The sequence below is a fragment of the Lutjanus erythropterus genome, chromosome 19 (genome assembly GCF_056507025.1).
Source record: "Lutjanus erythropterus isolate fLutEry1 chromosome 19, fLutEry1.hap2, whole genome shotgun sequence".
Classification (NCBI taxonomy): Eukaryota; Metazoa; Chordata; class Actinopteri; order Lutjaniformes; family Lutjanidae; genus Lutjanus; species Lutjanus erythropterus.
In genome coordinates, this window is record NC_139335.1 from 8,867,084 (window position 1) to 8,886,642 (window position 19,559).

Here is a 19,559-nt window from a genome sequence, read left to right on the forward strand (position 1 = left end):
ATAAATATGTTTACATTAGTTTATAATCACCTGAAAATAAGAATAGTTTTGTTTTCATTACCTTAGAGCAGTGGGTTTTAAGCTTTTTCTGGCATTCTACATTTATGATCAATCCTTAACAATAATTGGGGAAGAGACTAATAAAAAAAAGGGTTCAAGGTGAGTTTTCAGCATAATGGCATCAGAAAACTCTTGTTTATTTCCTTAACTTCTATATTTCTTCCATGTCCATCCTCGTCCCTCCTGAAGTGGCTATACATTGCAATGTGCAAGCTTTTATTCACCTTGGAGAGATATCTAAATTACATGCACAGTTTCCTTATTTCTTTACAACTACCAAAAATGATAAACGGTGGTGAATTCAATATATCTGAAAATCTGCATAAACACATTCATTTTGCTGTATTGTTTCTGCAAACACCACCACTCTGATGTAAGCTGAATAACATTGGTGCCGTTCATTATGCAGATCACAGCAGCAGAAGGCTTTTGGACCTAAATGAATGGCCACATGAATCACAGTGTTAATGAGATTATTTTTGGAGGTGAGGTTAATGTTGACTGCATTTTACTGTGAAATACTCCATCTCCCTGCCTGCTGTACAACACTTTGTCACTGTTAGTGCGGAGGTGTTTGAAGGCCTCAGAAGTTTTATGTTGGTGTTTATGTAAAACTTGGCTGGCAGTGCACTGCTGTGGCATTATACACTCCAGGAGGCTGCTCCTCACAGGCTCTCAAAAGCTGGGATTTGGTTTGCTGGGAGGTTAAATCTGGCTTTGCCAGGCCTTAATCTTGGGCACTGGGTCACTGGAACACACTGTGACTGGCATACAGGGGGTACGAATCAGATCCACATGGAGCGTGTTCATTTGCATTTGCATGTTTAGAGTAGATGTGTGAGTGTGTGTGTGTGTGTGTGTGTGTGTGTGTGTGTGTTTACTGTGTAGCATCCTGATCTGCAGCTTAATAATATCGATGCAGGAATTTAACATTTGTCTGTCTGTGAGTGAAGAAAAACAAATTATACAGTCAGAGAAAGAGAATCTGGTATTTGACTTCGGTGAATTTAGAAAATCTGGCTCAAGCTGCAGTGTTGCAATGAGTGAGCAATTAAAGCGACAGTTCACCCTGAAACCAAGAGTACATATTTTTCCTCTGACCTTGTTTTGGTGTGATTTGCAGAGTTTTGGAGATGCTGGTCATAGAGATATCTGCGTTCTCTCCAATAGAACCAGACAGCAATAATAAAACATAAAACTGGTGGTCAACGTAAAAACAAAGCTGCATTTCCAAATTTTTGAGACATTTTGAAGGTAGCTGAAAAATTCACATTAAGGCTGCTCAGTGAATCAAAATATTATCAAAATCGCAATATGGTCAAGTGTAATATCCAAATCGCAGAAGCTGCAATTTTGTGATGATGGAAAAATGTGCAACAAAACAGCATTAATTGAAGAACTGGCCTACAACTCATGTTTGTTTGGCACAGACTCCAAAGCATTCCCATCTGTCAAAATAACTGCAATATGATTTTTTTTAAACTATATTGTGGAGCCTTAATTCACATGTGTCAAAAACAGAATTCCCCATTAACTTGAATTATAGTCTACACTTGGTTTCCTGCTTTCTCTCTAATGAACCCCTCTCTGTCAGCCATGGCAGCAGTTATAATCTGTGCAGGAATGCATCGTATATTGGACCCATTACCAGCCTGCCAGCTCCTGGCTCTGTCCGCTGTAGCACATCCCATCAGCCCACAGGCTCAGCTAACTGATCGATAGACCACTTAGCGAGTGTGTGAGCTACACACATCCCAGTCATTTGACCTGCTGGAACTGTGGGAATGGGCACGCAATCCAATAAGCATCGAGCCACTGAGACAAGCGAGCTGGACCGCCGACTCGAGGAACTTCCTCCTCACTGAGAGGCTGTTCTCAGTATGGCAGGAGATTCAGATCCAGTTCTCTGCTGATCAGGCCTTTGTCTACTTCAGTCACACACTCATGGTGTGGTACACATTTGGCTCTTAAATAAGCTCATGATTCTGTCTTTGTCTTCATATAGAAATTGTCCTAAAAGCACCTGCACTTCATATCAGGTGCAGGGGAAGACAGCTACATGTACTTTATTCTGTATATCTTGATTTAAATGAGCAATATGTAACAATTGCATGTTAAAAATGAGCACTGCAGCCTTAATAGGTTGAAATCCTATTTAATATACAGTCTGTAGTTGAAGCAAGCTCTGCAAAAATGACAAAAAAAGGGGTGTAAATGTGTGAATATTCTGCTTTTCTCTATTATGAAATATCTAATATATATATATATCTAATATAAAATAATCTTGAACTGTGGGAAAATCTTGAGCTATAGACAAAAAAATCATTTTGTTAAGAATAAAACAGCAGGACAATAAAGACAATACCTGTTAGTTATGACAGTAAAGTAAATTGCATGGAAGTAGTGATACAGCAATCATAACAACAGGATACGTACAGAAAAAAACACTAAATATAAGAGAAATAAGGTTTTATAACATTTTAATATAAGGATACATCCAAATGACTACAGTCACAAACTGCTGAATGTGTAGAGAATTGCTTGATAACACATTCTTTGAAATAACTTTGTGCATACTTTAAACTTTCTGATAAACCTGCAGATTACAATGAATTATCTGTCTTCAGTTGATAAAATAAAAAAGATTAGATGCTTAAAAATACATTGTCATAAAGCTTTAATTAAGTCAGTTCCATCTATGTCCCCATCAGTATTTTCCAGCTCATCCTAGGGGATCCAGAGGCGTCCCCAAACCAGATGAGATATCTAGTTTTTGGCACGTTCTGGATCGACCCCTGGGTCTCCTATCAGGAAAACATTTAAAAGGAAAGAGTCCAGGAGGCATCAAATCAGATGCCGGGCCGTAGTTATTTTGGAAATTACTCTCAAAGAAGAATATGCTGCCTCTGTCTGGAGTCATAATCAGTAAATCTGTCTAATCCTCCCCAGGAGCACCTGAGTTCAACAACTACTCATAACGTTAAACCTAATGATACAAGTTTTATTTACAAGTTCATAAAAATAACAAAAGGCCTGTTTGAGGATATCACACATGCATGAAGCTGAGTCCTGGGACATAACAACCAAACAACGGGCAGACTGGAGCATATGAATCAGGCTGAGGCAAAGATTAGAGACTTATTAACTGCGGCAGATGGAGACGATAGTTTGCAAACACTTAAATTTACAATCCACCATTGCCAACAAAACAATCCTATAAATTCCTGCCAAAAGACCCACAAAGGAAGCTAAAGCCACCTGCTCTACAACTTTACTGCTGTGAATGAGTGAAAATACGTCTCAGTGACTCTCTCTCCGCCTTTCTCCTCCTCAGCTTTCGCTCCCTCCCTTCGTCTGTCTCTATTGAGTCACACAGAAGGCTGTAATTCACTTCTGCTAATGCCGCTCTGCAGCAGCCAGTGAAGTACATAAAATTATGAAACATTTCCCAGCAACCCTATAGATCTCAAGTAACACCTGCCAAAAAAACCCACACAGTATTCTGTTACACCACTTAAAGAGAATTATAACCAATGGAGATATAAACTATTTAAATGCTTTAAACGCTTACCAATTTTCATTAGCAAAAAAAAAAAAAAAAACCCAAAACCAAACCAAACAAACTATCTATTCAACTATTTAGACTGACATGAATCCTTCATATATAAATAAAGGAAGTAAAGTTCAATCAGCATCAATGGCTGCACGTTTTAACATTATAATAAGAGAGGATGAGAATAAATGTGTTCTCACCAATAATAAGCTGTACACTTGTTTTTGTATCTCTTTGTATTTCTTTTTGCATGTCTTTGTGGTCGTTTTTGCAACTCTTTGTTGTCCTTTTGCATCTCTTTTTGGCTGTTTTTGCGTCTCTGTGGTCATTTTGCATCTCTTCGTTGTGATTGTGTCTGTTGTTTTTGCATCTTTGTTGTTGTGTTTGAGCCTCTATTCTAATTTTTGTGTTCCTGCTGTTGTTTTTGCGTCTGTTTGTGGTCATTTTTTGCATCTCCTTGTTTTTGCCTCTTTGTTTAAATTCTTTGTTTTAATTTTTGCATGTGTGTAGTAATTTTTGCATCTCTTAGTTGTAATCTTTGCATCTCTGTTGTAATATTTGTGTCTCTGTTATTTTTTTTTGTGTGTGTGTGTTTCTTTGTGGTGGTTTTTGTATGTCTGGTCATTTGGATCTCTTTGTTGTAATCTTTGCATCTCTGTTGTCATTTCCGCATTTCCTTGTAAGTTTTGCATCTCGGTTGTAATTTTTGCATCTCTTTGTTGTCCCTTTGCACCTCTTTTGTGGGTGTTTTTGCATCTGGGGTCATTTTTGCATCTCACTGCTTGTTTTTTGTGGTCATTTTTATACCTCTGTAGTCCCTTTGCATGATTCTGTTGTTGTGTTTGTGTGTCTCTTTGTATTTCTTTTTGCATCTTTTTGTGATAATCGACTTTCCAGCAGAAAAGATTAACACTCACTTCAAACAGAGGTTATGATACTAACAAGCCAACTACCTGTCACCTTCTTATTCTGGTCAGGAGACACTAAGGTTGATCAATCATGTTTGGGAGCTTGTGCCACCCCTCCGCCTCCCTCCCTGTTTAGTGGGATTGCCTGACACTTATATCAGGAAAATACCATCATATAAATGAAGTGAGAAACAAACCAAATGTTTCCAGAAATATGGACCCCAGCTTGTTTATGATCCCATTCTCCACTCTATCAAAGTGGCTCTGTAACCTGATTGGCTACAACCTGATTTGTTATCCTCCCATCTCCTCCATCATTATCTCCGGCGGTGGAGAGGAGCGAGCAGTCGGAGGCCTTGGAGGAGCCTGAGTGCCAGCAGATAATGCAGTGAAGGCCAGACAGACAAGCCTATTGATGACTCTTAGAGGCTGAGAGAATGGTGAGAAAGTCGTGGCGCCAGGCGGACATTAGTCTAAGAGGACATTAAGTCTCCCTCTTCCAGACAAACAGCAACGATCTGATGAAAGGGAGAACAGTAAATATGATTGCAGTTAATATTGTACAGAGAGGTGATACCTTCTTCTTTCTATTAATCCTTCCCCTCTTGCAGGTCGAGCTGATCCCTGAAAATCCATAAATATGAGCTGAACAAAATAATAGTAACACCTTACAGTCTAATCAAAATTTTAAAAAAAACTTTTGGGGGAAAAAAGCATATCAGACACTAATTATTATTTCAAGTAGAGTATTTCTGCATGTCTGAAAACATGTCTGGAGGAATCTTGTCAGCTGCCTCGGTTATTTTTATTTAGTTCAGTCTGTCCCTCTGTCCCTGTGTCTGGCCACTTCTCATTTCCCCAGGCTCATGTATTTCTACAGTACAGACTGAGGCTCTGCTGTCATTTCCATCCTTCACCTGTGCACCAGATATTCTCAGACTTTCCCACCCATAGACATATAAACAAAGATGCTGCATGGCCTTGAGACTGTACATCGACATCGCTGCCATATGGGACAGGGCGAGACTCACCTGTGACCAAATATGTGTAAACATGGGAGCCTCTGATATTTTCTCAAATGATTACAGTCACCGCATCAGTACATATAGCAGCCCCCTCTCCTCAGCCTGAGTCTGTCTGCATGCAAACACCTTTTACCTGCCACTTCAATCTGAGAGAGAGAGATTCTCATCTCTGTTTGCCTGCAAGCCTATGCATTTTTATTTTACTATTCATATCACTGAACTGTTCCTGTCTACCTGGTTGTCTGCTTTTGTGTCCTATTCCTAACCGCTTCGTACACACCCTGTGACACATCTTTAAATGCAAATTTTGATCTATGATCCCAGACCAGACTCCCGGCATTTAGAGAAATGATTTGGGAACATTCCTCTGGCTACAGATTTTCTAAAAACTGGTATGATGACTACAGTAATGGAGAAAAATATTCCTTTGTATTTTTATCGTTATGCATGGATGATTCTGGTGTACACTAATGCCAAGCAAAATAATTGCTGAAAAAAAAAAAACTTATGCTGCACTTAAACTAAACTTTTCCATTATTTGTGTTCCATCTACATTTAATTTATTTCATTCTGTTCTAGAAATGAATTTGATTAAATTTTCCTCTTTGTGTTTTTAAATTTCAGGTAATACATTGCTTTGCTTTTATGTAAAGGACTTTAAAGTTTGAAAAAAGCTATATGATTAAACTTGCCTTGCTGACTACAATCTTAACACAACAGTGCTATAAATCTTTGTGTATCTTATAATCCACAGTTGGAGTTCAAGTACTTTTTGTGCCTAAACTTAACCAAACTGTGACTGAAATCTGAAAATATAAGTCAAATGAGTGTTGAAAAAAAAGTAAAGTGACATTCAGCTATATGCATAAATATGCTATATACATATATATAAATATGGCCCAATTTTCACTATCCTTTGTCTTTTCAGTTGCTGATCAATCGTGCAGCAGTGAAATGATGAAAACTGGCAAAAATTCGACATTTGAGCTTCCCACCCTGAGTGTGACATCAGAGGGAAGGGGCCACTGTGTGAAAATGGTGAATTGCATATTCAATTGCATTTTCCCTCACCGGTCCACGAGATGCTCTCTGTTCTCTGTCTTTGCCAGTCACCTGATCTGTCCCTCTTTTTACACCTGTCCCTCATTACACCTGCAGTCCCACATACTGTCACCAGTCGCTTGCCAGATTGGCTGCTTGCTCTGTTGTTTGTTTCAGTCTCTAATCTTTTACCTGCATCTGACCTTCTGGGATTGTCTCTCTGAGTCTGAACTGTAAGAGTCAAGTCTTTTTAATTTGACCATATAGGCTCTGCTTCACTGTATCTGGGTTTCTTTCTTGTTGCCAACTATCTGCGAGCTGACCGCATGCTAACATTTATTATTTTTTTTCTGGCTGTAATTCTTGTATCATGTCTGAGCAGTGGAGTCGTGCAGCTCTTGGTGGGAGGAGATGTGGTGCAGAACTGAGTCATTAGATCAGTGCTGTGTTCCAAGCTTGTCAAGAGTTCAATTTATAGAATGATACAAGTCCTAAATACCACACCTATTCCATGTCTTTCTTTGTTTAAACGAAGATAAATCTGCATGTACACGATAAGAATTTTAGCATTAAGTTTGAGAAGACATGATTGTGCAGCTTTCTAATGTGCAACCTGCAATAAAGCATTTTTCCCTGCCATGTTTGGTATAAAATTCATCATTTTGTTAATTTATAATAATTGGACAATTGGTGGCTATTGCACTTTCTATGGAGAATAAAATGTGTCATGCTGTACTGATTTAAAAAATGCTGTCACCAAATTTTGCCTTTGTACACAAAGGCTGGAAGGTCGACACAGTGCAGCACTGCAGAGAAATGATTCATTGCAGTATCTAAAGTACTTGTTCTTTTACTTTAGATCAGCTCTGTCTCTTCTTTTTAAAAACAATACTTCATGTCCAGACTGTGATATAAATGAAATAATGGGTTTTGAAGAAAAAATCCTTTATAATTTTCTTTCAGCAGAATTTCACTACCAAGAAATGTAATTTCTGCTTCTTGTTGTGTTTACAGGATGAATACAAGAAGAGATGCCAGTGGGACTGATATGAAACAAAGTTAATGAGGCAGACGTATTTTATTTCTGGCTTCTGCTGCTCTTTTAATATGAAGTAAATAGTTGGCTTCATCATCCTGAGATCATTTTGTGGTACAACACATCTGCACTCTGCAGCCCAGAATAATGGCTCACAGAGTTTCCAGCATGTGCCCTATTATCTGATGTCAGCTCCATCTCTGCGGTCCCCTCGGAGCCGACCGAACACACACACAGACCCACTTTATGACCTATTTGTGAGGTCAGCTGCCAGCTTGGACCTCCTGCTCCACCCCTCACCGTGGACATCAGACTGGCCTGTCCTGCTCCCCAGAGGTAGGAGGTTAGCAGATGCCTCTGAATCAATTTGGCCAGAGACCCATAACGACCTCTGCTGTAATTGATGCCGATGTTTGGAGTGTAGATAACTCGCTCTGTCCAGCTGACATCCAGAGAGCGCTGCTGTCCCTGCACTGCCATGGCTGTAATTCAGTACTCAACTTGTTCTTTATTAAATGATCAGTTTGTTTTATAGGGATAGTATTACAATCTACATTTCAGTAAATGTGGAAATGACGTCTCTTAACTGTAAAAGCATCACCTGACGTTTGGGACAATGACTTTATTATTTCACCTTTGATTTGACTCTTGCACGAGCACACAGATCAGTATGAAGAACACATGTAGACTGCCTTTGAATTCTCCTCAACTGAATGAAATTTCATGTGTCTGCATGTTTAGGTGTCTTGGCCTGGTCTTTGTATCCTTGGCGGTCCAGACATGATGACGAGGAAGGAGCACCCAGGCACAAAGAACGACTGGAAACACCCACAATTATCATGAGAATGAAGGGGTGAGGTGGAGGGTTGTGTGTGAGTGAGTGTGTGTGCATGTGTGGACTGGGGGGGGGGGCAACCCGTTGTTAAGATTCTGTGTGTCCGCTGCATGAGCTACATGCAGGCAGACAAAGAGTGAGCAGCCGCTGAGGAGCTGGAGGTGGGCTGCCACAACCTCAGCTTCAGTCCTGGCAGGCTCAGAGAGGAGGGGGAGGGGAATCTCCATGAGAGGCAGCCTATCAGATCCAATTAACCACCACAACATGTTGGAGTGGATTGAAGCCAAAATGAAAGAGGAAAAGAGAAGATACAGCTCTAACAGTAGCAACCAATAGAAACTATTAGACCTGTTTTGTGCCCGTTATCATCACAGTTAAGTTACAGATCTAATAAATGTTTTTATAAAAGATAAATCCCTGCAAAATAGAAGAAAAGATTTTCAACCTATTTCCAAACAGACCAACCAAAATAAACATATTAGCATGTTTCAGCAAGTTTATACAATATTTTTTCATAATAAAACAGTATAATTAGTAGATTTTTTTGACACTTGGGGGCAGCAGAGCAAACAAACAACTAAACAGTTGCCAGTTTAGACATTGCACAAACATATGGAGCAAAATTAGTTCTTATTTGGAGTTGTGTTGACTTAACAAGTGTAACTCCAACATTTGCTGCATTTATTGCTATTTGCGTGTATAGCTGCTAAGTCAGCAGCATATCTAAGGTTCGTTGTATTAGTCTTAATCTCTGCCCTTTCACTGGTGGTTTTTGGGGTGGAGGGTGGGCCTATGTCAGAGTGGGTTGCTCTTTAAGTTACAAAAACAATCCTCTGTGGCTCACAAGAGTGTCTGTACACTTGGGCTGATCGGCTAATATGTCTCAATAATATGCAGCTAAAGTAGCTTGCTGTTATGGATAGATCCAGCATAATGATTTTTATTATGTCAGTTGGATGACATGGTTTCACAAGGATTCATTGGAAGCCTTTTGTCAGTGTTGTGTAAATTAATTGCTAAATCAAACAATAATTGGGAGACCTCCTGCAGAAGCTCTGAAGACCCCTTAGGTGTCCTTGTTGAATAAATCCTACTTTCATGAAGGCTGTAATTAATCAATTAATTAGAGAGGTGTTGATTTCAGGTTTCAGTTTCTAGAAGAGGGGCCTGCGGTCACAATGGCCACCCCTGAACTGTGATAAACCACCTCAAGTGTCACCCCATTATCTTAAAATATCTTAATTTTTTTATAAAGTTAATTTACTTTATGGACCATTTCATAACACATGGTTGTATAATGAGATGTTAGTTGTAGTTCCCTTTGTGCTACTCACAAAAACAAAAACAATACTCAAAAAAAAAAAAACTACATAAAGCAAATGGGCAAATAAATATTAGATAAAAATAAAGATAAATCATATAAATCATAAAAAATAAAACTATTTTTCATAGTGGAATGCTGAGGATGAAAAGGTGAAAGCTTTGTTTCATATACGTGTGGCATGTGTGCATGCATTTGTGTGCACATGCACATATGTACTTCCTGCCACCCCTGCACAGGTCAGCGCTCCACCAAAAAGTCTGGATACGCCCCTGGTTCAGTCAACTGTGGGGAACTTTTGGAGGATTTAAATGCTGCTGTTAGTACATATTAGAACAGTGTTTCTCTTATTTAGCTATGCTATTAAAATGCATTAGCTTTTGTACCTAATGAACATTTTTATTCATAATAACCCATTTATATTTTTCTCATGTCGTACTAAACTAGCAAGAAGATATGTCAAATGTGTCTACTGTTTATTGTTATTATTATTATTATTATTTATTACCTTCAAAACTGCTGTGATGTTTAATGAACCTTCCAAAAGATCAAAAGAGATTTATTTTTCAGAATGACAGATGCTTTATGATGTGAATTTAATGAAACACGAGATGCACAAACAGCATATCATAGGCAGAAAAAAAAAACAAGTCTTCTGTAGCATTCTTCATCCACTGATGCTGTGGCTGGGGAGAGCATCAGGGAGGAGGAGGAGGGTGGTTAGGGGAGGGGCTGAGAGGCAGAGAAAGAGAGGGGAAGAGGCGGACACTCAGCAGCAGCAGGTTTGTGAGAGCAGCAGCCAGAGGAGGAGGAGGAGGAGAAAGAGGGAAGGAAGGAGGAGGAGGAATCAGAGCGAGAGAAACAGTGTGGCTGCAGTCAGAAGGGACACAAACACTGAGAGAGAGGAGGAGGAGGAGATACAGAGAGAAGAGACGGTGAGATCCTGCTCGTTTTCTGTCCACATTTGTCTGTTTCTAACGCCTTTCTGCTTCTAGTGAGAACATGGGGTACCGTAGATGCTCTGCTATCCAGTGTTTGCCTTTTCTTCCTCCGTCTGCCAGCTGACGGCATGCTGTATGTGGGGAGAGCAGAGCAGCGTAGCACTGCAGAGTGATGCAGAGAGATGGAGGAGAGAGGAAGAGGGAGGGAGGGAGAGATGGAGGGATGGTATTATGCTCTACAGACATGAGGAAGTGGAGAATAGAGAGGAAGAGGAGGGGAAATGGAGAGAAATAAACATCTGCCTGCGCTCTGCTGTGTAGTGGAGAGGGGGGTGGGTGTGTGTGTGTGTGTGTGTGTGTGGGCATTGAGGAGGGGGTGTAGCATCTGAGTGACAGTGAGCAGGAGTGTGTCAGCTGTCAGCATCAGTAGTTTCCCTCCATGTTGGAGATGATATAAGTTTCTGTCTGACCACACCCTCTGCTGATATGAGATCATATGACGGCTGGTTTTGTGGTTGCATCCGTGTGTGTCTGGGAAATGTGTGTGTGTGAGGCATGTTGGATGCTGGCCAAACATGCTTAGTGTTGCCTCCCATTACTGTCAGGGCAGTGGATTAGCCGTGTGTGAGCGGTGTTCATTCTCGAGGCGGTCTTGGCTCGATCATGTACTGACCAAGATGTTGTCACTCTCAGCTGTGTGTAGATATATACTCTCTGCCTCTGTGTGTGTTTATTTGCCAGTGCTGTGTCAGTATGTGCAGAACACGTGTGAAAAATGCCGTAGTACACAAGGCTGCAGTGCAAGAACACTCATCCAGCCTTCTGCTCCTGGCATTGCTCAAATTCTTCCCTTTCGTTTGGTGACTGATACAGAAATAATCTCCTCCACCATATTGTAAAAAACACGTAGCTCAGAATGAGGGTGTTTTGGTCCTGAAGCAGGGTTGACTCCCGTCATCTGGCAAAGTGATATTAGTCAACCCTCTGAAAGGCAGCCTGTTTAGAACAGCTTGACCGGGCATTTGTTGTTGTATCATCTCGATGCCAAGGCATTTTCACAGCACTGTGGACAATACATTTTCATTAAGAGCTGTTATGTTTGAGAGGGTGTTTTTAATGATCCCTATACCCTAACAGGGACCACGATAACCACTCCAGATGGCACTTTTTGTGTACATAGAGAGCTATGGCAGATTCTAGCAGCACGTAAACAATGGAGACTGTCCTCCCAAGAAGAACGACACCATCACTCGTTTCAGCAAGTGGCCAAAAAAAAACACATATGGTGACGCTCAAGTGACAAAGCCCTCTAGTGGCTGGGAGAAAAGGAGGAGGGCAGGTGATGGGACGACTAAGACTGACTCAGACTTAAACATAACAGTCTGTTATTTCCTGATTCAAACCGACAGCAAGCATGATCGAGATCGTTCCCTGCTGTTTGACTGTAACCATCAGGCTTGACCCCTTATTAGGTGTCAGCGGTGTTACACAGTGTTTGGACTTAAACCGATTATATTACCACTCCCACATCTATCCTGTTGTCAATTTTCAGTCTGACAGCAGACGCTACAATTCTAAACCGAAACCGCTCCATGCAGCAGCAGCCGTGTCTCAGCACAGAGTGGCAGGAGTCAGATTTCAAGCTTAACGCTGTAGTCTGCAGTGAAGTTAGCTTTAAGTTGAAGGAGTCGAATATCCAACTTAGAACTCAGACTGACACCTGGATATGGTTGTACAGACTGAAATCCTCAGGAAGGGCAATTAAAGTGCAGGCGGACATAAAAGTGAGTATTCTTAAGGCATTAGCTGGTGTCAAAACTGTTAGCTTGGCTAAGCCAAGGTAGTCTTACAACTGGTGTGTGCACGTTAGCATTACTTTACGGCTCATATGTGGTCGTCAGCTACAGTCGTTGCAGTCGGAGCGTTCTAAAGTATTTGTTTTGTTCAGAGTCTGGGGAAGAGCTAAAGATTTAACATCACACATCAAATTAGGTGCTCTAGTGTCATCATTCATACCTTCTTCACCTTTTTTTTAACAAGTAGACAACTTGCACTAGACTACATTGTAGGAGAAAATGGAAGAAAATCAAAAATGAACTTCGCACTTAATTCACTTAATTGTGAACTATGAACATGACCTGGTCCAATTTAATCTGATAGCTCTTGAGAAGTGTGAACCTGCACAACAATGACAAGCAGCACCACAGCATGATGACTTACTGGTGTTCCTGATGGAAACAAAATGTGAGAGGAAACGTCGTTAAGAACGATCTTGATTTCCACTTCGGTTTCCAGATGATAGAACAGAACCATGTATCTCGACGAGACAAATACACTTAGTGGTCGTCTGTGTTTGGTGTGCATGTGTGTGTTGCTTTTCTCTTTAAAAGGTTTTCAGACCCATCTCAGCAAATGAACAGTTTCTCAGGAAAGTCATTATTTGCTTGACTGCAAGACGTCACTTGTCTGGAAAATGTTAACTTGGGCCATTTATAAATGGTTGAATAAACTATCAGTTGTCTTCGTGTTGAGGGAAGTTTTGAGACCTTTCGCGTGTGTATACTATGCAGACATTTGAAGACATAAAAATGAATGTAAGATTATATAAGATGAATAGATTAATTGCAAAAATAATCAACAGGTTAATTAAACAAGTTAAAAGAATCATTAGTTGTAGAAAACCCACACTCTAGTGGGTTTTATAACTCTGCATGGTTTCAGCTTATCAGCGGCCGCTCTGTAGTAGCTTTAGAAACTCTTACAGCTCAGGTCTTACTGGATGAGACATCAAAGAGACTCTGGGAAACCTGATGAAACTCTTGGCACCGCGTTGATCACTTTTTGAGGGCCAACCGCTGCCCGGATGAACCTGCTGACGTCACACCACCTCCAGCGCTCGTGACTTAAAGCAGGAGAAAAAAAAAAAAAAGAAAAAAAAGCACTGTGGCGGAGCTCGCATGAGTGTGACAAAAGAAAAGATGAATCAGGGATGAAAAGACTGAATAGAGACAAAGAGGAAAAAGAAAAGACAGAATGAAGTATGAGGGGCACACAGGGAGTCTGAGTATGTTGGATGTGTGTTCATGTCAGCTGAGTACTGTGAGTCCAAATTACTTATTTATTTATTTATGAATGAATGTCTCAAGTGTGGATGAACACTGAGAATTACATTCAGTGGTTTACAGATCTCTTATTTAACACAGCAGAATCATGTTATTAATGCCATAACAGCAGCGGTAACGGCTAATCCGTCTGCGTTTTAGCTAAATGTGTCTCGACGAACGTTGTATGACGAAAGGCTGTTCTCTGATCAGCTGACTCCTGTGACCTCACTGGGGCTCCAGCATGTTTGTGTGATCTGCAGCTAAGCTCTTAACTAGATTTGAACTGAAAATGTCATTTTTGCTGGGACGAGATGCAAAAAGTGTGATGTCTGAGTCTATTTCTGGATCAGTGACGTTTGGCGATCTGATGTTTGTAATAGCGTTTGTGCCGTGATGTGAGACAGACAGCGGGAATGTGCTGCTTTCTGACAAGAACTTTCTGCAAGAACTAAATCCTGCAGGTTTTCTGGAAGCCATAATCATGCCGTGTAATCATTACACCATACAGTGGTTCCAGAACCTTTCCTCATCAACAACAACAACCCACCAACGGGGCTCTACAGAGAACCTTTTTATATTCCAAGGGATTTACATAGAACACAGGGGATTCTAGAAAGAACTTATTTTTATATTCCAAGGGTTTTATCTAAATTAGAACCCACCCAGGGGGACTCTTTTGTTTTTTACAAACCCTGGATGATCTCTTAATGAAAGAACTCTTCAAGGATTTCAGCAATCATTGAAAAGCTCTTTCTTCTTAAAAGGGTTCTTTGGATGAAAACAGTTCTTAATGGAACCCTTACTTCCACCAAAGAACCCTTGACAGACCCTTTCTTTGAAAAAGAGTTCTTCAGAAGGAAATGGTTCTAGGTGTAACCTCAGCCATTCAAGCCTTTTGTATTCAGAAAAATGATTTTCTTCAAATTTCAAAATGTGTACTTCAGATTCTCACTCATTACTGACACAATCATCCCCCACCTCCCCTCCTCTCATGGGGGCTCCCACAATGCCTCTCTCTGATGACCTCACAGTGAATGATGTCAGTCACCCAGGACAGCTACTGACTAAACTGTTGCAGAGGGAGATGCAATGAACCACACACTTTTAATTGTTAAAAGCCGCAAATTTCTAAACACATCCATCTCCAGTTTAATTATTCACAAAAACATTTGGCTGCAGTTTTCATCTTATATCTTTGCATGAAGTCAAAGAGTGTCAGAGTCAGATAGGAGGGTCCTCACAAGTCATCATCAGGTCAGGGCCCCCAGTCCTCTCAGTCCTTTCCAGATTCAGGCATTCATAGATCTAAACCTTTCAGACAAATGTATGATGAATGTATTCCTAAAATTACAAGATGCAGAGCAGTTTGCCAAACAGAGATGTTTGTTTGAATCAGATGCTTCAATATCCAGTTCATGCATTCTTGAGTTCTTGAACTATAAAATGTAATTTAATGCTTTGTGCATCAAAATATATTACTTATTAGTCTCTAACTCCTCAAACATCTTGTGTCTCAAGTTGGCTTGGATATCCTCTGAAACACCGGCTGCTGCCCTCAGAGGCTAAAAGGTTGCTGAACGATTGCTGATGGGTACTGAGATTGGCAAAAAGTACATCTGAAATGAAAGTCAATTTGAAGTGAAGTTGCATTTTTGGGTCAGCTACATACATATCTATTTACATAGAAGGATACTGAATGACTATACAGACAATCAAATTTAGCATAAAGCAGTAATACCAGTCTTCTATCATAGGCAGAGCAGTTACAGTGAGCTTGACCACATCCTGCTACACAACACAAGAGCCACAGACTCTGAACAGGGGGTGAAGGTAACAGAGGATATTCATTCTCTGCATACTAGGAGCAGTGCATAGCTACTGTGCAGTGCCTGGGGACTAATTCCAGCTCCAACCCGGCGCCGTGGTCAAGGGTACTGACAGGAGAATTGAGCTAACATACATGTTTTTTGATGACGGGGAAAACGGAGCTCCCGGAGGAAATCCGCACAGGCACGGGGAGAACATGCAAGCTCCACACAGAGAGGCTGTGTCCAAGCTGGCAACACACGACCTGCTGCGAGGCAAATGCGCTTATCACCGCTCCCCCGTGCCGCCCACATTAACCTCCCTGCTAAAAGTCTCCCTTTCCAGTAACTTAATTTCACCAGGGAAAGGTAAACTGCTAACGTCAGTTTTCAGACCAGATGGTTAATTTAGCTTTCGGCTGTAGAACATTAAACTGTATGTAAATGTACATCCAACAGTCTCTTTGAGCTGGTTTGATGCTGGTGCAGTTCTTACACTTAACTACCACTAACAACATGCCGTCTGCACAGGACATGTGGGCTACAGCGCAAGTTTATTTACTTTGTCTCTTCTTTCCTATGGTGTAATATCAGCACTCTCTCCTCTCTTTATTTAATAATAAAAATCAACAGAAAAAACACACTGAGATTATTTTTGACTAGAAAAATGGATGAGTAAAAATTATTTCAGCTGGACTTTAAATTAAAGTAAAGAAGGAAAATGGAAATTTGAAACTATAAAGACAGAAATCTAATGAAAAATCCAGAACAATAATAACCTTGTATTTCAGTACAGTCCTCCAGAGTGAATCAATGCATTCACACCATGTCTTTAATATAAATCTGCACATTACAGAGAGATACATTAAATTTTTATTTGCCAATTATTTCTGCCTGTCTGGAAATAATAGGTGGGAGGAGATGGGAGGAAACTAACGCTTTGCTGATGGTTGTTGGTGACATAAAGACATCAGTGAAAAGTGAATATTGATATACAGCACAGAATGAAGCGCTTCATCTTTCCCACAGATGATGTATTGACAATGTTTTTATCCCCTCCTCTTTGAGATAAATATAGTGGGGTTATATGGAGAAAATCCCAGCTGTGAATAAAGAGACTGTCTCGTGTGTGTGTTGATCCCACTGACAGAACAAAAAAAAGTGCTGCCTCCCTCGTTCATCCTCTCCTCATCCCTCTTTCTGGCTCTGTAATATCCTCCGCGTTCATTATTCATGAGCTCATTGCTGTCTCTGTCTGTCTCTGCTAATCATATTCTTATTATGTGCCATCAAAGCATGAGCATACTTTTAGAAATGCTTTAGACGGAGTGAGAGAAATTGCAAGCTTGCAGTATAGAGACATTAAAGCACAATTCAGGCTGACTACTGTAGGTTTTCTCATGAGCAAGCTCACAGAGATACAAAAGTGTTAACTGTTATTTTTCCGTCCATTTGTAATATAACTGTTTACAGTGAATCCTGGAGACAAATGAAAAAAAAAAAAAGGCAATATTTCGTCATTTCTGTGTGATGTACCAAGCGGCATCAACGACATGAGTTCGGGTCTGTTTTGTTTCAGTATGACAAACAGCACAGATGAGATCAAACTGACTTTAGGTTAAAGATTTAGACGATTCAGGAACTCTTCACTCTCTGCACCACATATCCATGTTGATGTTTTTAGGGTGAAGAGCCTAAAAATATATTTTTTTAAAATCATAGTTAACCTAAATCCAATTTTATGTCACTCTAAAAAACAGACAAAAGTCAACGTTGTGTGCACATTAAATATACAGTGTAGGATATGTGAATAGACCCAATCCTTAAGGCCCACAGTCCATTCTCACAGACTCACAGACGTTGAGGCGTCTTCCCTGTGAGTCTGTGAGGGCTACAGACTGTCCCACTGTCAAATCATCAAGTCTGCATTTCTGCAGACTTTGCATGAGGGAATTACATTACATGGCATTCTTCATCTGCTCCATCCTCCTCCTCCAGTTTATCCCAGACCTGCTACTCCTCACCTGTCCACTAGGTGGCACTGCAGGCTCTGCTGCTCCTGTGGACCACCTGATCAAATCACCTGTCTGCACAGCTGCTTCACATCAGCTCCACAATGAGCTGGATATTCTCTGTCAGTTGTTTCAAGCCTTGCTCCTGTTTTGGCCATCTGCCTGCCTCAGCCCTTTGTTCTTGACCTTCCTGACTGTAAGCCTGCCTTTTGACCGAGTAAAAGCTGCTTTTGCCCCATCGTACTACTGAGCACAGGTTAGCATGCTGCTCAAACAGATAACAAGCCAGTTTAGTGTTGCACTGTGAAGCTATGTCGTCAGACAGTGAAAAAGTCTTAATCATGTTTCTGAAAGCTTTGTCAGTTGTCTCTTCCTGGAAACAAGTGTTTCTAGATCAGGCACTCTTTGATCAATTATTGCAGAGACAGCTCAAATCAAACACTACAAATTTAAGACAAAAATCTCCAGTTTTAACCAACCACACACACAGAATTACTACTGAAGATATACAAATGATGACTGATATAAACTCTACAGTCTCTGTGTAAGGTAATACACTGCAAAAAGATGCATCATCATGGCAGGCCTCCATAAGGTGGAGAACACTAACACAAACACCCCTGTACTGAATACATCCCTGATAAAGCTTATGTTTATTTAGCACATACAAAGCAGACTAGCACGTTGGTGCCAGACAGGTTAAATAACTGAGCCGCTGCCTCTTTTCTAAACAGTCTGGATACAGTTTCTGTCAGTATTTAACTAGAGTAAATACGTCAGAGCTATATGATTATGTAATGCGGTGTGTAGATGTCATATGTTTGCAGAATGATCTCGAATGAGCTCGTGTTTATCACTCTGTCTGATCAAAATGTCCTGAACCTTATTATGTATCCATGAAGATCCATCATGCTGGCAAAGGTTGGTTTAACTTGTGTGAAGATGTGTTTATCACAGCTTTGTTGTGCTGTTTTGGCTTTCTGATGGTTTTCTGCTGTTTTGTCCGTGGCATGACATGATGGAGTCTGTGGTTTATGCTATTGACTCGTGTTTCCAGTGGGAGGAAATATGGAGAGTATTGAGTGCAGTGACAGGGATATTGATCGGTAGGGGCTGCGATAATCCAGCAGTCTGTGCAGTGTTTCAGCCGACTGTATCTTTGAGTCACTCACAGGTCTGCCAGTATATGAATATAGATGTATAGAAAGTTCCTGTAAAGCATATATACTGCAAAAACTCTCGTAACCTGTCGTTTAGCCCCTCCCTCTTTATAAATACAAAACAACTGGTTTAAACGGTGAATGCATGATAATCAGCACATTTTCTGTATTGCCAACAAAAGCCTTTCTGAAATATATCAGACAAAAAAGGGCGTTTCTGCAGATATCAGGCCAGAAAGATGATACAATACGGTTTATTTATGTACGTGCAAAGTATGTCTGCAGTGTGGATGTTATTTGAAGTTCCAGAAACGGATATCAACGTTGCCATTTGCAATGATTGTTCAGCATCTGTAATGCAAGGAGGACCCAAATCAAATTTCTTCAAAACTACAAATTCTCTTGTTCATCAATCCATTGCAGTCTGCAGGAGCTCAGTGGGCATTGCGGGGCTCAACAATAAAAGCTGCCTGCCAGCCTGGGGCAAGTATAATGCCATGTCATGCTAGTAAATCTAGCAACTTACTTCAAGTTTGATTGTTGATTAATCACTGAAGATTTTTTTCATGCAGAAATGGCAAAACTGGAAGGATATTTTTCACTGTTTTCTAACATTTTACAGATGTTGCAGCCCTAGATTAAACATGACAATAAAATTGAGACTTTGTAGTTATTTGACAACCGTTTCTAAATAAACAGTTTGTACAGGCACAATACTGTACTTTTAATACTGGATATTCATTGCAACGAAGGCATTT